The 16,733-nt window shown below is 42.7% G+C and overlaps 1 long non-coding RNA gene across 6 annotated transcripts in view; it reads right to left on the minus strand.

The window, feature by feature from the left end:
- The window catches only part of LOC112579558, a 224,226-nt gene that overhangs the window by 79,042 nt on the left and 128,451 nt on the right, over positions 1 to 16,733 (minus strand). The gene's annotated exons all lie outside the window — the stretch shown is intronic.

Genomic DNA, 16,733 nt, shown 5'->3' on the forward strand with positions numbered 1-16,733 from the left:
CTCATTTTCCCCCAAACTCCCCTCCCATCCAGGCTGCCACATCAACTGAGCAGAGTTCCCTATGCTGTACAGTAGACTCTTGCTGGTTATCCATTTCAAATATAACAGTGTATGCATGTCCATCCCAAACTCCCTAACTATCCCTTCGCCCCTCTCTCCCTCCCCAACAACCTTAGTTCATTCTCTAAGTTTATGAGTCTGTTTCTGTTCTGTAAGTTCACCTGTATCATTTCTTTTTAGATTCCACATATAAGGGATGTCATACAATATTTCTCCTTCTCTGTCTGGCTTCCTTCACTTAGTGTGACAATCTCTAGGTCCATCCATGTTGCTGCAAATGGCATTGTTTCATTCTTTTCAATGATTTTTGCCTAAATTTCAAAGAGTGTGACTACAAGGGCACGCCACTTTCTGCCTATTTAAAAAATAATCAGAGGTGGCCTGGATGTAAAAATGCCAATGCATGGATAAGAAAACTTTATTTAAATCTCAGAGCAACAGTTGAGCTTTGAGAAGGGGCAGTTCAGGTGAGCAGGGCCTGTGGATCTGCAGGATCAAACAAGGGGAGTTTTCAGATGAGACACTGGGGTGGATAGGAGGGGAGTAGGTTTCCATCTCTGAGGACAAAGGAAGGAAACTTATTTTCCTGCTGTTATTTGTGAAGAGCTTCAGTGATAACCACTGGGCTTCTCTCTTGCATCAGAATGGAAATAGATAGAGAAGTAGGGGTTCCAAATATTTAGGCAAAGTACCCAAACCCTTTGATCCTGCAGCTTCAAATATGTCATGCATCACAGCCAAGTATGGTTATAGTTCCTTGCTAAAATCCAAACAGAAAGCTGAAATAATCAGAACTCTTTATTGCCTTGGAGTCAGAAAAAAAAAAAAAAAAACATGGCAAGTAAACCAGTTGAAATCAGGCACACCTTCAAAAGAAAAGCAATTTCTGGAATGCTACAGGGTTAGGACTGATTTCAGCCAAATTTCTCAACTTCAAGATACATGGCATATTCAGGCAGAAATAAACTTCACTGAGATGAACCATTTACCACACATTGCTCATTTTGAACTCAAAAATCTTGCTTATGGAATGTTCCATCTAGTCAGAATTATAAACAATAAGTTCTTTACCATGAGACCTAAGGAGATTTGTTGTGAATATTTGTGTGGATACTCAGACACATAAGTATGTGCCTTAAACTGCAAACCATCTATCCAGGGTTCTGAGAGGATCCTCCAGCTCTTCAGAACATGCTGGTGACATGTGACCACCAGGGTTCTGAAGGGGTGACATGAGCTGCCACACACATGGCGATGCTTCTGGCCTCAGGCCCTTTATCTTGCAAATAGAAATTTATTGGTCATAGATTACTATATCAGACCCCATGGACGATAGCCCGTCAAGCTCCTCTGTCCATGGAATTCTCCAGGCAAGAATACTGGAGTGGGTTGCCAATCCCTTCTCCAGGGGATCTCCCCCAGGGATTGAACCAGGTCTCTTGCATTGCAAGCGGATTCTTTAACCATATGAGCCACCAGGGAAGCCCTACCACATCATATGTAGTCCATTATATAGATGTAGATTTGTAGGTTTCAGTGTTCACTTTAAGCTCTTTTTATACCTTATTAATTGAATTCTCTCCATCAGAGTTTCTCAGTTTTGGCAATGTGACATTTAGGATGGGTAATTCTTTGTGATAAGGGAAGACTGTCCTGTGCCTTGTAAAATGTTTCGCAGCTTTCTGAGGCCTCTACCAGCTAGATGTTCATGGCATCTACTCCTTCCAGTTGTCACAAACAAAAGATGTCCTCAGATATTGCCAAATGTCCCTTGGGGGCCAAAATTTCCTCCATTTGAGAACTGCAGAGCTAGATCAACGCTGTCCTACAGAAATATGATGCAAGACCTAAGTGTGAGCCTCAGAAGTAATCTTCAGTTTTCTAACAGCTACAAGAAGAAACTAGCAAAAAAAATTGTAATATTTTTCACTTAACCCGATATCTTGAGAGTCCTTTGGACTGCAGGGAGATCAAACCAGTTGATCCAAAAGGAAACCAGTTGATCCTAAAGGAAATCAGTCCTGAATAATCATTGGCAGGACTTAATGCTCTCGCTGAAGCTCCAACACATTGAACCTGATGCGAAGAACTGACTCATTGGAAAAGACCCTGATGCTGGGATAGATTGAAGGCAGGGGGGAGAAGGGGACAACAGAGGACAAGATGATTGGATGGCATCACCAACTCAAATGGATATGAATTTGAGCAAGCTCCGGGAGTTGGTGATGGACAGGGAAGCCTGGTGTGCTGTAGTCCTTGGGGTCATAAAGAGTCAGACACGACTGAGTGACTGAACTGAATATATCTAAAATATTATCATTTTAACAGGTAAGAATACAAAAATGAGGTACTTGCCATAGTATTTGTTCCCCATACTAAATTTTTGAAATCTGGTGTATAACTTACACTACAGGACATCTCCGTTTGACTGAGCTTTCAAGGGCTTAGTACTTCCCTGGTGACTCAGACAGTAAAGTGTCTGTCTACAATGTGGGAGACCTGGGTTCGATCCCTGGGTTGGGAAGATCCCCTGGAGAAGGAAATGGCAAGCCACTCCAGGACTCTTGCCTGGAAAATCCCATGGACAGAGGAGCCTGGTAGGCTACAGTCCATGGGGTCGCAAAGAGTCGGACACGACTGAGCGACTTTACTTTCGCTTTACTTTCATTTTCAAGGGCTTGGTAGTTACCTGTGGCTATTGGCGATCCTGCTGGACAGCCCAGGTCTAGACAGCTGTTAAGAACTTTGCGTTTGTCTCTCCAAAATTCATGTGTTGAAACCTACTCCCCAATGGATGGTACTGAGAGGTGGGTTTGGGACCTAATTATGTTCATATAAGGTCATGAGGATGGAGGTCACCCCCCAACCCCCATGCTGGGTTAGTGTCCTTACAGGAAGAGACTCAGTTTGTTCCTCAGCTACGTGAGGATACAGCGGGAAGACCACTGTTTGCAAACCAGGAGGAGGGCCCCCACCAGACACCAGTTTTTCCAAAGTAACACTTAAATCTTAGATTTCAGGCGACAGAACTGTGAGAAAGAAATGTTGTTTAAGCTGCTCAGTCTGTGGTATTCTGTGATAGCAGCCTGAGCAGACAAAATCAGTGACTTTGCTTTTTTCCACTGTCTCCTGCAAAATGATGCCTGCTTTGCTTGTTGACAGCCTGATGCCATGGTTCTCTGTCTCTCTAGTTAGAATGTAAGTACTGGAAAGGCAGGGACCATAACTTATGCTCACAGTGGTAAATCTATTCCCTGGCGCAGAGCTTGGCACAAAATCAGCACCAGTTGTTGAATGAATATGAGTGCACACCTGCATTCTCTCTGAGCTGTGTCTTCTTGCCATGGTGTTGGAAAAGGCAGATAGAATACAGACAACTCTGCTTAGTCACCTCATGCCAATTTTGTGTGGATGTATTTGTACCTGAAGAATTACCCAATGAGAACTAAAGACACGAACCTCTTGATTTATCAAAAAACTTATATTCAGGGATGGAGTGGGGGTTGAGATGGGTAAAGGAGATCAGCCGTATTGGATGGAAACTAACTTCTTGGGGGTGAGCATGCTGTAGTGATATAGAAGTAGAAATATAATGCTGTACACATGAGTGTTACACGTATTATAAACCAATGTTACCTCAGTAAGTTTAAATATTATATTCACAATATGTTTACTGTTAAATACATGCATGAAACAGTAAACATCATTATTACTAATTTATCACAATTTTGGGTTAATTAGAATTCTCTACCACACATTCTGGAGGAATAGTAAATTGTAATTTTGTTGTTTTGTTGCACCATATTAGGTTTCTGGGGGTTTGTTGATTTGTTTGTTTTTTGGCTACACAGCATATAGGATCTTAGTTCCCGAACCAGAGATCAAACCAGTACCCCTGCAGTGGAAGCGCTTAATCTTAACCACGGGACTGCCAGGAAGTCATCATATTAGGTTTTTGGATGAATGCATCCTATTCTAACACTGGTTAATAGAACTGTGTACAACAATGAGCATGAAAGAAACCTCAGTGATGGCCATTCTTTCCTATAAAGACCCTTTTTTTCCATTTGCAATTACCATTTAGAGAATTAAAACCGGTCTCAGAGCAACATTTGCATATGAGCTAGCATGGCTGGGTGTTTTTTCCTTGGTACGAATGATCTCCTCTTTGTATTTTCCTTTGTGTTGCTTCATCCTTGAGTCTTCTTGCCTGACAACCATCTCCAAAAATACTGATGAAGCAATGATTAAGAAACTCCCAAAGCAAATGATTTTCAATTCTTTCATTCTGAAGCAGAGAGTTTTAGAAATTTTCTATCACTGTCTCCTTTCCAAATCTGTAAGATCATCAGAAAAATCCTTTGGTGTGGGCAGCTTTTAAAAAAAACAAAAGGGACAGAGAATATATAAAAGGGAAATGACGAAAAAAGAGGATGACATTTCCAAACAGGAAATAAAAAGCAATATGGAAGTGTGCCAGGCAGTTGACTAGTAAACATGTTATTTTTCCTGAAAAAGAAGTCTTAAAGGATTCCACCCTCAGAGATTATAATTCATTGGCTCTGGTGTGGGTCCCGATCATTTCATGTTTTTAAGCCTCATGGGTGATTTTGATAATCAACAATAGTTAAGAATTAATGGTTTAATTTCCTATATGAATTAAAAGAGAGGGAATAGGATAGGAAGATATATCCTAAAATCGTTTGTTTGTCTCTTGTGAGCCCATCTCTGGGCTAAGTGAAGTCTTGTCCAGTAGTGAGTCCTAGACATAAGTGAGGATTAATGAGAAATATTTTGAGCTAAAAGTGAAGACAACTAGGTTTAATTTTGTTTTTGACAGTCTGTCTTTAACCAAGTCATTTATTCTTGCAATCAGTTTTTCTACCTGCAAAATGGATTTTATAAGCAATTACTGTACATTTGTTGACAATGTGGTTTGAAATGTATTTAGCCTTCAGAAAGTACCTTAGTTAAAACTGTTATGATTATTCACTGGTATATAAAACAAAAGATCTGACTTACTTCTTAGTATCCACTCCCCCCACCCCCGCAAAAAGTTTTCTTGCTACTTTTTCTTTTTTGGTCATGCTTTGTGGCATGGGGGAGTCTTAGTTCCCCAACCAGGGATCAAACTTGTGCCTTCTGCAGTGGAAGCTCAGAGCCTTAACCACTGGACAGCCAGGGAAGTCCTGTTGCCACTTCATTCGCTGGTAGGAGATCCTTTTTATTGTTCCCATGAGAAATCATCCTAAGATTCAGTCTTAGAATGGAGATACAAGCACAGTAAGATCACAGATACATGAGAGATAGGCACAGATACATATGGTTTCTCTGATCTCAAGTAAAATCTTAATACAAAATTAGTTGCATAAAAGTATCTCTTTATTGTTTTATAGTATATTTTCAAATATATGGGTTTTTTACTTATTTGGATAATATTTCATATTTAATGCATAAAAATGTAAAGCATTCTTTGGTTAATATTTTCTAAATGATAGGGCTAATTTCAATGAGACATAAAAGAAAACTGTGGTTAATAACCAAGTATGAAAACATGGCTAGTTAGAATTAATTTGCATATGTAAACTTAATTAATGTTTATTTTATTCAAACTGAGGTATTTGCATAAAATTTGAAGGGCATTTTCTTTTATGGCATGTTTTCATTTTGTTAAAGCTCTGATACTTTATAAATATCGTAATGGCTCCAAGCAGTTATTATTCTGAGATAACAGGGTGTTATAGCTCAAAATTTGTGGTGAATTTAATTTCGTGGATAGCCAGTATTATATACCCCATCAAGTGTGTTTAGAATCTACCTTCAGAGAAGATAGAAGCAGCACATACTTACCTATCAATGTAAAATCTCAGTGATCTAGAAAGATGGAAGGTGGTCTCACCCAGCAATGGGCTGCTTTGCCAAGAGGCTATTTCTCTGATTGGTTTATCGCTCATGGGAAGAGGCACTCGTGTGGAAACCATCTCAGATGGAAGCCAGCCCCATATGCCTCTTGTAAAATACCACCCTCGGAGGCAAAGGAGAAGAGCTCTTTCTTCCCATCTCCATCGCATTTCCTGCAGCTTCTGTGAAGTCACAGAATTTGGGGAAACAGTGATGCTTCCTGGCCTCCCTCTCTCACCATCTGGGAACCAGAATGGGAGGCCCGGACTGCCACCACCACTTTCATCTGCCACATTCTGGGAAGTTCATCACCCATAGGATGATTCTAGCCACTGCAAGTCACCCTCATCCAGGGGAAAGAGAAAGACTAGGATGTGAGTCCTCCCGGAAACCTCCTCCTGGCCACGCCTAAGGGCCACCACATCCTGAGCAGAAAGGCCTTCGGCTGACTCCCAAGGCTGCCAGTAACTGGGCCTGGCCCTGCTAGCTTCTCTCCCCAGCCAAACTGGCCTCAGGGATCCCTGAACAGACTCCTCCCCGCCCCTGTCTTTGTGGAGATTGTTGTTCTTCCTTGTTAGCCTTCCAGGGGGCAGCCCAAGTCCCAAACCTTAGACAAGTCTTTCCCAGTTCCTCCAGCTCACACTACAGCTCCTCCCTTTTAACCTTACAATTTTTTCTGTAACAAGTAATTTAGAATCTAATTACATGCTAGGATGTATAGTCCTTTGACTGCTTCAGGGTTAATTTCAGTTCCCCCACTTAAATTGTAAGCTCCTTAGGATAACTTTTGTGACTAATGTGTCTTTGCTAAACTTTCACTTTCCTTTCTTCCGGGAACTATCAGAGTGCTAAGTCCATAATAGGTGTTCAATAATTCATAGCATCTTAGACTCGGGACTTTTAAATCCAGATAATAGATGGCAAATAAACTCTGCTGTATTAGAGAAATAACCGCTTCCATAATGCTGTTTTCCTTTCTTTCTTCCTTCCCTTGTTCCTGCCTCCAGTCTTTCTTCTTCCTCCCTCTTTCCCTCGCTTCCACATTTATGCTCAATTGAAATCTCTCCACCCTTATTAGTTTATTCATTCAACGAAGATTCTTGAGCCCCTTCTGGGAGGTAGACCTTGCTAGGTTCTGAAGATATAAGGGTGACTATGACCTGGTTCAGTCTTTGGGGAAAGACAAATCGGTGAACATGGTGCAATATGAAAAGAATTACGCTGGGGGGAGGTTTAAAATTGCTGAGAGAGCGCCTGCCGCTCCCTGAGGGTCACAGTTTTGCAGTCCTGGAAGGTCAAAGCAGATCATTACTAAGGTTAAAATAACATTGATTCCATTGTGAAGATCTACTACAGATTCTTAGCAGGGAAATGGCTAAGGTAGACTTAAAATCATACAAAGGACTTTGAAAATTATGTACCAGTTGTGTCCTAACAGTCCACCACTAAGAATATTCTTTGGGACTTTGCAACACCTTTTCTAATTCACGCGCAATTTTGCACAGTGATTATGTCCTGGAGCTAACACAGAAAAACCTATTCTATCCTCTATATACATAAAATTTAGCACAGTATAATACTAATATTATAGATTAATACTAATATTATAGAATCTAACCGTATGAAAATGGATTTTTTTAAAAAAACAGTAGAGCTCTAACTTTGCACATTGTGACCATGGCATCCTGCCCCTTCAACTGCTTCAGTGGTGCTCCCCTGACCCTACCATTATCATTCCCTGTTCCCTGCTCCCACTTAAGAAACATTGGACTAAGTAGTCATCTAGCCTTTCTCATAGCAGCCTAGGACCAAAGTTTCAAGAAGGAGCAGAGAGAACATTTTGTTGTTGTTCAGTCGCCCAGTCGTGACCAACTCTCTGTGGCCCCACGGACTGCAGCACGCCGGCCTTCTCTGTGCTTCACCATCTCCCAGAGCCTGCTCAAACTCATGTCCATTGAGTTGGTGATGCCGTCCTACACCATCTTGTCTTCTGTCATCCCCTTCTCCTCCTGCCCCCAATCCCTCCCAGCATCAGGGTCTTTTCCAATGAGTCAGTTCTTTACATAAGGTGGCCAAAGTATTGGAGTTTCAGCATCAGTCCTTCCAATGAATATTCATGGTTGATTTCCTTTAGGATGGACTGGTTTGATCTCCTTGCAGTCCAAGGGACTCTCAAGAGTCTTCTCCAACACCACAGTTCAAAAGTATCAGTTCTTCAGTGCTCAGCCTTCTTTATGGTCCAACTCTCAGATCCATACATGACTACAGGAAAAACAATAGCTTTGACTATACAAACCTTTGTCAAAAAGTGATGTCTCTGCTTTTTAATATGCTGTTTAGGTTGGTCATAGCTTTTCTTACAAGGAGCAAATGTCTTTTAATTTCACGGCTGCAGTCACTGTCTGCAGTGATTTTGGAGCCCAAGAAAATAAAGTCTGACACCGTTTCCATTGTTTCCCCATCTATTTGCCGTGAAGTAATAGGACCAGATGTTATGATCTTCGTTTTTTGAATTTTGAGTTTTAAGCCAGCATTTTCACTCTCCTTTTTCACCTTCATCAAGAGTCTCTTTATTTCCTCTTCACTTTCTGCCATAAGGATGGTGTCATCTGCATATCTGACATTATTGATATTTCTCCCAGCAATCTTGATTCCAGCTTGTGCTTTATCCAGCCCAGTATTTCGCATGATGTACTCTGCATATAAGTTAAATAAGCAGGGTGACAATATACAGCCATGACACACTCCTTTCCCAATTTGGAACCAGTCCATTGTTCCATGTCCAGTTCTAACTGTTGCTTCTTGACCTGCACACAGATTTCTCAGGAGGGAGGTAAGCTGGTCTGGTATTCCCATCTCTTTAATAATTTTCCACAGTGTGTTGTGATCCACACAGTCAAAGGCTTTAACACAGTCTATGAAGCAGATGTTTTTCTGGAATTTTTGCTTCTGGGAGTTTTGCTTTTTTGATGATCCAATGGATGTTGGCAATTTGATCTCTGGTTCCTTTGCTTTTTCTAAATCCAGTTTGTACATCTGGAAGTTCTCGGTTCACGTACTGTTGAAGCCTCACTTGGAGGATTCTGCGCATGGCCTTGCTAGCATGTGAAGTGAACACAATTGTACGGTAGTTTGAATATTCTTTGGCATTGCCCTTCTTTGGGATTGGAATGAAAACTGACCTTTTCCAGTCCTATGGTCACTGCTGAGTGTTCCAAATTTGCTGGCATATTGAGTGCAGCCCTTTAACAGCTGATCTTTTAGAACTTGCTTTGTTCATAGTGATGTTTCTTAAGGCCCACTTGACTTCACATTCCAGGATGTCTGGCTCTACGTGAGTGATCACACCATCATGGTTATCTGGGTCATGAAGGTATTTTTTGTATAGTTCTTCTGTATATTCTTGCCACCTCTTCTTAGTATCTTCTGCTTCTGTTAGGTCCATACTGTTTCTGTCCTTTATTGTGCCCATCTTTGCATGAAATGTTCCCTTGGTATCTCTAATTTTCTTGAAGGGATCTCTAGTCTTTCCCATTCTGTTGTTTTCCTCTATCTCTTTGCATTGTTCACTGAGGAAGGCTTTCTTATTTTGCCTTCCTATTCTGTGGAACTCGGCATTCAGATGGGTTTATCTTTCCTTTTCTCCTTTGCCTTTTGCTTCTCTTCTTTTCTCAGCTATTTGTAAGACCACCTCTGATAACCATTTTGCCTTTCTTTTTCTTGGGGATGGTTTTGATCACTGCCTCCTGTACAATGTCACAAACCTCCATCCATAATTCTTCAGGCACTCTGTCTATCAGATCTAATCCCTTGAATTTATTTGTCACTTCCACTGTATAATTGTAAGGGATTTGATTTAGGTCATACCTGAATGAGTATGGTTTTCCCAACTTTCTTCAATTTAAGTCTAAATTTTACAATAAGTTCATGATATGAACCATTGTCAGCTCCCCGTCTTGTTTTTGCTGACTGTATAGAGCTTCTTCATCTTTGCTGCAAAGAATATAATCAGTCTGATTTTGGTATTGACCATCTGGTGATACCCATGTGTAGAGTTGTCTCTTGTGTTGTTGAAAGAGGATATTTGCTATGACCAGTGTGTTCTCTTGGCAAAACTCTGTTAGCCTTTGCCCTGCTTCATTTTGTACTCCAAGGCCAAACTTGCCTGTTACTCCAGGTTATCTCTTGACTTCCTACTTCTGCATTCCAGTCCACGGTCCAGTCCAGTCCTACAATGAAAAGGACATCTGTTTTGGGTGTTAGTTCTAGAAGGTCTTGTAGGTCTTCATAGAACTGTTCAGCTTCAGCTTCTTTGGCGTTAGTGGTTGGGGCATAGCCTTGGATTACTGTGATATTGAATGGTTTGCCTTGGAAACAAACCGAGATCATTCTGTCATTTTTGAGATTGCACCCAAGTACTGCATTCCGGATCCTTTGTTGACTATGAGGACAACTCCATTTCTTCTAAGGGATTCTTGGTCACAGTAGTAGATATAATGGTCATCTGAATTAAATTTGCCCATTCCTGTCCATTTTAGTTCACTGATTCATAAAATGTCAGTGTTCAGTCTTGCCATCTCCTGTTTTACCACTTCCAATTTACCTGGATTTATGGACCTAACATTCCAGGTTCCTATGCTCTTTACAGCATCGGACTTTACTTTCACCACCAGACACATCCACAACTGGGTGTAGTTTCTGCTTTGGCTCAGCCTCTTCATTCCTTCTGGAGCTATTTCCCTGCTCTTCTACAGAAGCATATTGGGCACCTACTTACCTGGGGAGTTCATCTTTCAGTGTCATATCTTTTTGCCTTTTCATACTGTCCATGGGGTTACCAAAGCAAGAATGCTGAAGTGGTTTGCCATTCACTTCTCCAGCGGACCACGTTTTGTCAGAACTCTGCACTATGACCCATCTGTCTTGCGTGGCCCTGCACAGCATGGCTCATAGTTTCATTGAGTTAGACAAGGCTGTGATCCATGTGATCAGTTTGGTTAGTTTTCTGTGATTGTGGTTCTCATTCTGTCTTCCCTCTGATGGAGAAGGATAAAAGGCTTGTGGAAGCTTTCTGATGGGAAGGACCAGCTGTGAAGAAAACTGGGTCTTGCTCTGGTATGCAAGGCCATGCTCAGTAAATCTTTAATCCAATTTTCTGCTAATGAGTGGGGCTGTGTTCCCTCCCTGTAGTTTGGCCAAACTATGGTAATGGTAATGGAGAAAGCACCTCCAGAAGAACTTATGCCAGCATGCCACACCTCCCAGGACGACCCACGCCTCCACCAGACTCCTGGATACTTACAGGCAAGTCTAGCTCAGTCTTTTGTGGGATCACTCCTCATTTCTCCTGTGTCCTAGAGCCCACAAGATTTTGTTTGTGCCCTCCATGCATCTGTTTCCCCAGCCCTGTGGAAGTTCTGTAATCAAATCCCATTGGCCTCCAAAGTCAAATTCCCTGGGGGTTCTCAGCCCCTTTGCCAGATCCCCAGGTTGGAAAATCTGTTGTGGGCCCTAGAACTTTTGCGACAGTTTGAGAACTTCTTTGGTATAATTGTTCTCCAGTTTGTGGGGCATCTGCTCAGCAGCTCTATAGTGGGGCTGATGACGACCTCCTCCAAGAGGACTTTTACCACACACCATGCCTTCCAGGACTGCTGCTGTCTTGAGGACCCCCATGGCAGGCCACTGTTGACCCATGCCTCCATAGGAGATCCTCAACCAGTAACCAGCAGGTCTGGCTCAGTCTCTTGTGGGGGTCACGGCTCCTTTCCCTGGGTCTTGGTACATACAAGGTTTTGTTTGTGCCCTCTGAGTGTCTCTGGTGGTATGAGGTTTGATTTTAAATGCGACTGCGCCCCTCCTTCCGTTATGTTACAGCTTCTCCTTTGCCTTTGGACAGGGGGCATCTTTTTTTGGTGAGATCCAACATTCTCCTGGTGATGGATGTTCAACAGCAAGTTGTGATTTTGGTGCTCTTGTAGGAGATAAGTGCACATCCTTCTACTCCACAATCTTACTTATACATGGGAGAAGATAAAAAGAGCTTTGTATGTCATAGCTACATTCTCCCATTTTTTTAAAAAAATGAGGGTAAGCAGTGTGACAAAAGGTTTTCTCATCCTTTTCTTGACAGTAGTGGCAATCTGGTAAATGTTGTTTTGTCACCAACTTCTGCAATTTCCAGCACATTTTCTCCCTTCCTGGGTTGTCGTAAGGATTAGAGGCCATGTATGCAAACTATCTGCCTGTGTAGTAATGACCATTAAGAGTAAAATAAGTTTAGTATTGTTGAGGGCTTGCTGCTGCTGCTGCTAAGTCACTACTATTACTATTAGATACTATGAGGTATTCGCAGAGATGGATGCTATTTTAAGCTATTTTTCATATTATCACTTTTAATTTTCACAGAAGCTCAGTGTCCTACTGTTATGGCTGATTTATAAGTGAGAAACTGAGATTCTGAACATTAAGGAGGGTCATTCAGTCACTATGTGGCAAAACCGGTATTCAAAACTGAGCAGTCTCGGTGCTGAAGCCCAGCCCTCTGGCTTTTGCTATTATTGTCTGTAGGGCCAGAAGACCATTCACAATGGAAAGTGTCTTAGAAAATTCAGGACACTTGGTCTTGGTAGTTTCCAGTGGGTGGGCTCAGCAGAGGCCTTCTCTGGTGGCTCAGCTGGTAAAGAATCCACCTGCCAATGTAGGAGATGCAAGAGACTCAAGTTTGATCCCTGAGTCAGAAAGATCCCCTGGAGAAGGGCATGACCACCAACTTCAGTGTTCTTGCCTGGGAAATCCCATTGATAGAGGAGCCTGGCAGGCTACAGCCCACGGGGTCACAAAGAGTCGAAGGTGACTGAGTGCACACGAGTGCACAGGCTCAACAGAAGGGACAGTGGGTCGTGTGTGAACATGTCACAGGGGCAGAGTGGGGATGAAGAGGAGAGCCATTGGACTCATACATCTGTCATGAAATCCAGCCATCTTGCTCTCATTCACCCACAGCTACCACCTCACTACCTCACACACATTCTCCTGGGACCCATTTGAGCTCCCTGAGAATGCTTTTACTCTTCCACCCCACTGGTCTGTTATCAAATGTCCCAATTTCACTTGCATGACTTTTAATTTTTTTTTAGTTGGAGGCTCATTGCTTTACAATGTTGTGTTGGTTTCTGCCATACAACAATGTGGATCAGCCATAAGTATACATATATACCCCCTCCCTCATGAGCCTCTCTCTCACCCTCCCATCCCACACCTCTAGGTTGTCACAGATCACCAGGTTGAGCTCCTTGTGTTATACAGCAGCTTCCCACTGGCTATCTGTTTTACATATGGTAACGTATATGTACCAATGCTGCTCTCAATTTGTCCCATCCTCTCCTTCCCTGGCTGTGTCCACATGTATGTTTTCCTTGTCTGTGTCTCCTTTCCTGCCTTTGCATGGCTTTTAGAAACCAGGGTTCCTTTCTCGTTTTCTCGTTTTGCCATCTTTACAGCCTTCACACAGTAGGGTGGGTCTTTTGCCTTTCCCCTCCACCTTTTCATTTTCAGTTTCAACCAGTAACAGAGATAGACTCATTAGATGATAAAAGCTAGCAGCAGGTTATTCCCAAACACCATTGTTTAAAGTAAAAATCACACTATCCATAGGGGATGGATTCCAGGACCGGGCAGATTCCAAAATCTGAGGATGCTCAATCTCCTTATAGAAAACAGTGTAGTATTTGTGTATAAGTTACACATATCCTCCCTTACTGTGCATGCTAAGTCACTTCTGCTGCTGCTGCTGCTGCTGCTGCTGCTAAGTCACTTCAGTCGTGTCCGACTCTGTGCAACCCCATAGAGGGCAGCCCACCAGGCTCCCCCGTCCCTGAGATTCTCCAGGCAAGAACAATGGAGTGGGTTGCCATTTCCTTCTCCAATGCATGAAAGGGAAAAGTGAAAGTGAAGTTGCTCAGTCGTGTCCGACTCTTAGCAACCCCATGGACTGCAGCCTACCAGGCTCCTCCGTCCATGGGATTTTCCAGGCAAGAGTACTGGAGTGGGGTGCCATTGCCTTCTCCAGCTAAGTCACTTCAGTCGTGCCCAAATCTTTGCAACCCTATAGACTAGTAGCCCGCAGGCTCCTCTGTCCATGGGATTCTCCAGGCCTGAATACTGGAGTGGGTTGCCATGTCCTCCTCCAGGGTACCTTCCTGACCCAGGGATCAAACCCAAATCTCTTAGTCTCCTGCAGTGGCCGGCAGGTTCTTTAGCACCACCTGGGTACATACCAAATACATGGCAGATGCTATGTAAATACAATGTAAATAACTTTTAGCACACTGCAGATTCAAGTTTTGCTGTTTTGGGATCTTTCTGGAATTTTTTTATTTTGAACATTTTCTGTCCAAGGTTGGTTGAATGTTGGGATGGGGATGCAGAACCCAGGGATACGAGGGAGCAACTGTACTCTTTTGTTTTAGTAAAACCCCAGCTTCAGGGTACCACTGAGGAGTTGGTGGCCAGAACAGAGGAAAAGAAACTCAGGGGCTTCTGGGAGGTAGAGTGTAGGGTGAGCAGTTAGGTGAAGCTGAGGAGGCAGGTGGGGTGGAAGAGAAAAGAGTGTTTGGCTTCTCTCTCACTCTTCTCCCTCCGCCCCTCACCTTTATCTGTTCTGATGTCATAGACTCTGCCCTTGCCCAGCAGGGTGAGATAAGGACAGCCAGCAACCAGAGGTTGGTGAGCCAGAGGGGCCTGGCGGCTGCTCCGGATCTGCTTTTGTGCAGGAGACAGATAAAAGCTTGCCCAGTGCATTGCTCTTGCCTACCTTTTTTTTTTTTTAAAACCACAATTCAAATGTCCCATTTTAACTTATAGAAATTAAGCGCAGAATGACTGTAGAAAAATCAGGATACTTTAATCCAGACAGCACTTTTTCTGATCTCTTTTTGTTCTATCCAAATAATAGAATCTGTGGTCATCTCAGCTGCCAACTCGTCATTTGTGGTTTTATGCTAACTTCAGATTTGAGGGATAATCTTAGATTTAGATTGCCCTGGGTGCATGAATATAATGGACTCCAGTAACTCCTTTACTCCTAGGCCAGGCCAGAAACAGAAAGTAGAATACAATCTATCAAAATAAAAAAAGCAAGGCAAGACAAATTTTGAGAACCAGCATTTTAATTTTTCCAGCTGAATGTATTCACAGCCCAGTTTCTTCTTTTTTTTTCCTTCCCCCTCCCTCCCTCCCTCCTCCCCTGCTTGCTTTTTTGCCAACCTGTAGAGAAATGAGTGGTCTCCAGGAGATTGAATATTATAACTGCTAACAGTAAACTCTGAAGGGGGAGTTGGCCCAGAATGTCATACAGCTGAAGAATAACTGCATGGGGGATTAGATAATATGAGGACAGAGGAATCCTGAAGGGGTCATGGGAATTGTGTTCAGGTAACCTTGAAATCATAGCAGTTTGCAAAGAGTAACTGAAGTTGCTGACTGCCTTTCATGTGGAGAGAAAGGGAAAAGGTATCCAATGACTGTACAAGGTTCACTCATTCCTTGGCCAGCCATTGGGCAGCATTTTGGGGGACAGGACACCTCGGGACTGAAATTTTGGGGATTCCACATCTCGATTGTGCTAGGTGCCAAAACTAGAGCTTGCCTTCTTTTTAAGGAATCATAGCCCCAGCCTCACCCTCTTCCCAAAGTGCCTTCTGGCTCTTGGTTTGCCAAGTCAATGTGTAGAACCATGTCCTGTGAATGTGAAGATGGCGAGAGAAATCAACAGGGGACCTGAATTCTAAGCCATAAGCCCAAAGGAAATGGTCTTCCCATAAATAAACACCAAGTTTGTCATCAGAAACAAATCAACCACAAGCCTATACTTTGCTTCTTGACTAATGGCAGGTGACCTTAAAAAAAAAAAGATAATAATAGAAGCAAAATAAGACAACATTAACAATCACAGAGACCACTTTAAGGGCACTTCCTCCGCTGGTTCCTGTATTTGTGTATTCCACAGCTGCCTTCCCATTGCTCAAAAAGTAATTAAGAGGTGATAATGATATGTATCCCCGTTATCAAAGTCATTAACACATTATTATTGTTGTGAGTGGGCCAGCTATCGCGTGGTGGTGGAGATGCCGCTGTAGGAGAAGAGTCTTTATTGCTCTACCAGGGGTTTCTGCTGTGATGAAGAAATTACAATTTGGTGATGAATTAGCAGGTCACGTTCTCTGTGAGTTTGAGTGTGTCTGATTTCCCCAAACCCTGTGGGTTTCTGAGAACCCCCAGAGCCGTTCTGACTCTCAGTTTAACCTAAGCGCTTTCCTCCTTTCCAGGCTGTTTTCTGCAATGCAGGGATGGAACTCCCTTCTAGCCATCTATTGTACTTGAAGGGTTGGCTCAAAGCCCCCTATCCTTTGTACCTTCTTGGAATCTGGACTCAGATAAGGACTCTATCACATTCTAAGATCAGGTGGTCTCCCTGTTTGGTGAGCAGGTGCTACCAGGTACAGATTGCCGCAGAGTTTTGTAATTATGTAACCTCTCAAACATCTTGGAAAAATGTGTATCTGCTTATGGAACTTTTTCACATTTTAAAGATTTCTACAGATTGGAGAGGAGGAGAAAACTGCACTCAAATTGGTTTCTAAAATCTCCTCCAGCTTTGTTGTATTAGAAAATGGTCTGATTCTTCTCAGATTAGTGTTTAAATGGTATGACCCTTGAGGGCAGCAGTGTATCTAATTTGTTGGTCATAAGCCTCCTCAGAACCAGAGTTA

Source organism: Bubalus bubalis, chromosome 2 (genome assembly GCF_019923935.1).
Source record: "Bubalus bubalis isolate 160015118507 breed Murrah chromosome 2, NDDB_SH_1, whole genome shotgun sequence".
Classification (NCBI taxonomy): domain Eukaryota; kingdom Metazoa; phylum Chordata; class Mammalia; order Artiodactyla; family Bovidae; genus Bubalus; species Bubalus bubalis.